This window comes from Chrysochloris asiatica, unplaced genomic scaffold (genome assembly GCF_000296735.1).
Source record: "Chrysochloris asiatica unplaced genomic scaffold, ChrAsi1.0 scaffold00067, whole genome shotgun sequence".
NCBI lineage: Eukaryota > Metazoa > Chordata > Mammalia > Afrosoricida > Chrysochloridae > Chrysochloris > Chrysochloris asiatica.
The window spans coordinates 13,059,634-13,064,011 of NW_006408585.1; positions in this window are offsets into that span (position 1 = coordinate 13,059,634).

Consider the following 4,378-nt stretch of genomic DNA (forward strand, 5'->3'; position numbering starts at 1 on the left):
ACTAATTTCACTCAGCATAATGTCCCCAAGATTCATCCATGTTATGCTAGGGCTTTAACATGTCTTGTTGGAGGACACAGTTAAATTCATAACAGAAGTGTTCTCAACAAAATCCTACTAATAGAATTCAACAACATATAAAAAAATAATAATGCATCATGACTAACTCAGTTTCATACCAGGTATGCAAAGATGGTTCAATATTAGAGAAAAATCAGTGATCATATTGATTGATGCAGAAAAGCCATTTGATAAAAGCCAATGTAAATTCCCAATAAAAACATCCAACAAAATAGGAATAGAAGGGGAATTGCTCAGCACAATTAAGAGCGTATATACAAATCCAACAGTTAAAAATACTCTCAATGGAGAGAAATTGAAAGCCTTCCCTCTGCGAACAGGAACCAGACAAGGATGCCCTTTGTCACCACTCCTATTCAATATTTTGGAAGTCCTAGCTATAAGGCAAGAAAGGAGAAATAAAGGCATCCAAATTGGCAACGAAAACAAACCTCACTCTATTTGCAGATGATAAGATCCTATACATAGAAAATCCAAAAATATTGGAACTCTTTGAAAGAATCATCAAAGTGGCAAAGGTACAAGGTAAACATAGTAATCCTCCTACTATTTGTATCTATAGCTCTAGCTAGATCTAGAAATCGATATAGATATATACACTAGAAATAAAAGCCAGGGCATGAGCAGATATATGCATACCCATGTTCATCACAGCACTATCCACAATAGCAAAAAGATGGCGATGGTGTAAATACTCATTAATAGAAGAATGGTTAAACAAATTATGGTACATACACTCAATGGAATACTACACAAAGTTAAAGAATAATGATAAATCTGAAAAACACCTCATAATATGGATGAAACTTGAGGATACTATGCTGATTGAAATTAGTCACACACACAAAAATATTGTATGAGACTGTGATTGCAAAAACTTAAGAAAAGCTTTTCATACTAAAAGAAACATTTTTTGATGGTTACCATGTTGGGAGGGAAGGGAGAGTGATTCACTGACTAGTGGGTAAACACATATTCACTCAGGGGATGTGGAAGGCAATATGCAAAAAGATGGAGGTTGGCAGAAGAATGATGAAGACAGGTGAATACTCAGGGAAGTACACAAGAGTTAAAGGGGATAGAGGAAAATGCTGTCATATATATAACCCTGCCACAACAGTGTTCTACAGCTATATACATGGACAGATACACAGACTGAACAGGTACAGGAGGGAGAAAAAGAGTATACCCACAAATATATAAGTGTTTGAAAGAGGGTATTTGTACATGGGTATTGACTTTTTCTGCAAATACACCAATAAATGTGGTGGAACATACAGGGGTAAAATGATGAAAACTTGTTGCTACTAGGTGCTATTGAGTTAGCTTCAACTCACAGTGACTCTATGCACAACAAAACAAAGCACTTCCCAGTTCTACACAATCCCCACAGTTGTTGTAATGCCTAAGTCCATTGCTACTGGTGTTGTGCCAATCCTTCTCATTGGGGGGTCTTCCTCTTTTTCAATGACCCTGTACTTTAGAAGCATGATGTGTTTTTCCAGGGACTGGGCCTTCCTGATAACATGTTGAACATATATAAGAAGAAGTGTTGTCATCCTCACTTCTAAGGAGCTCTTTGGCTGTACTTTTTCAAAGACAGATTTATTTGCTCTTCTGACAGTGCATGGTAAGTTCAATATTCTTCATCAATACCATAATTCAATGCATTGATTCTTCTCCAGTCTTCTTTATTCATTGTCCATTTCCAAATGCATATGAGACTATTGAAAACACCATGGATTGAGTCAGGTACACCTTAGTTCACAAATTGATATCTTTGTTCTTGAGTGTTTTAAAGATGCCTTGTGCAGCAAGTTTGCCTAATGCAATACATCATTTAATTTCTTGACTGCTGCTTCCATGAGTGTTGATTGTGGATCCAAGCAAGTTAAGTCTTTGACAACTCCAATATTTTCTCTATTTATCATGATGTTATGCAGTGAGGATTCTTGTTTTCTTTACATTGAGTTGAAATCCATACAAGGCTGTGGTCTTGGATCTTCATCAGTATTTCAAGTCCTCTTTGCTTCCAACAAGCAAGATTGTGTAATCTGCATATCACAGGCTGTTAATGAATCTTCTTCCAATCCTGATGCCATTTTCTTCTTCATATAATCCAGTTTCTCAGATTATTTTCTCAGCATACAGACTGAGTAAGTATGGTAAAAGGACACAACCCTGGTGAATATGCAGTATCCCCTTGCTCTATTAGAATGTATTGGTCTATATACATATAGGTTCCTCATGAGCACAATAAAGTGTTCTGGAATATCCATTCTTCACAAAGTTATCCATAGCTTGTCATGATCCAGACAGTCGAAAGCCTTTACATAGTCAACAAAGCACAAGTAAACATCTTTCTTTTATTCTCTGTTTTTAACCAAAATCCATCTGATGTCAGGATTGATACCCCTGGTTCCACGTCTTCTTCAGAATCCAGCCTGAATTTCTGTCAGTTTCCTGTTGATTTACTATTGCAGTCAAAATATCTTACTCAAAATTTTACTTGCACATGATATTAAGGCTATTGTTTGATGATTTCCATATTCTGTTGGGTCACCTCTCTTTGGAATGGGCATAAATATGGATCTCTTTCAATCTGTTGGCCCAGTAGCTCTTATTTAAATTTCTTAGAATGGATGAGTGAGCATCTCTAGTGTTGGTGTCAGTTTGTTGAAAGATTTCTATTTGTATTCCATCAATTCCTGGAGCCTGATTTCCTACAATTTGAATTCTTCCTTTAGTACCATCAGTTCTTGATCATATGCTACCACTTGAAATGGTTGAACATCAACTATTTCTTTCTTTTTTAAAAATGTTTTATTGTGAATCATGTGATAGTTTACATAGGAGAACATTAGCTTTACATTCATCCTATCTATATAGTTTCATTGCCATGGTTACAATCCCCTCCATGCATCATCAACCAACCAAATGGTATACCCTACAGCCTGCCCCCTGGTCAGCAGCATACAATCCCTCTCCCTCTCTGGGTCTACCATTTCTTTTTGAACACACAGTTACTCTATGTATTTCTTCCATCTTCTTTTGATGCTTTCTGCATCTTTCAATATTTTGACCATGGATTCCTTAAATATTGAGAGTCGAGACTTGACTTTTTTCTTCAGTTCTTTCAGGTTGAGAAATGCTGAGCATGTTCTTCCCTTTTGCTTTTCTAATTCCAGGTCCTTGCACATATTTACTTTACTTTGTCTTCTTTAGCTACCCTTAGAAAATTTCTGTTCAGCTCTTTTACTTACTCATTTCTTCCATTTTCTTTAATGTCTCTATGCTGTAGAGCAAGTTTCAGAGTCTCATTTGACATCCATTTTGGCCTTTTCTTTTTTTTTTTCTGTCTTTTTAAATACATTTTTTGCTTTTTTTTTGTATAATGTTATTGATGTCATCCCACAATGCTCTAGTCTTCGGTTATTATTGTATAATGCAACAAATATGTGCTTGGGATAGTCTCTAAATCCACGTGGAAAATGTTCAAGGTCATATTTTGGTTCCTGTGGATGTTTTCATTTTCTTCAGCTTCAGTCTGAACTTGCCTATGAGCATTTGACAGTCTGTTCCATAGTCGGTCCCCTGGCCTTGTTTTGGCAGATTACATGGAGCTTTTCCACTGTCTTTTCCCACAGGATGTAATCGATTTAATTTCTGTGTATTCCATCTGGTACATCCATGTGCATAGTCACCTTTTATGTTGTTGAAAAATGGTATTTGCAATGAATAAGTTGTTGGTCTTGCAGAATTCTATCATGTGATCTCCAGCCTCATTTCTATCACCAAGGTCATATTTTCCAACAGCTGAACCTACCTATTTGTTTACAACTTTTGTATTCCAATCACCAATAATTAGTACATTTTGATTGAATGTTTGATCAATTTCACACTGAAGAAGTTGGAAGAATTCTTCAATTTCATCATTACTTGTTTTAGTGTTTGGTGTGTAAATTTGAATAATAGTGGTATTAACTTGTCTTCCTCGTAGACATATGGTTATCATCTTATCACAGACAGTGTTGTACTTCAAGACAGCTCTTGAAGTGGGTTTTTTTGGCGATAAAATGCAACACCATTCCTCTTCAATTTGTAGTTCCTGGTGTAGTAAATCATATGATTGTAAGATGTTTCAAAATGACTAATGCCAGTTAATTTCAATTCACTAATGCCTAGTATATTGATCTATATGCACTCCATTTCATTTTGACAACCTCCAATTTTCCTGGGTTCATACTTCGTACATTCTATGTTCCAATTATCAGTGGATGCTTACAGCTTTTTCTCC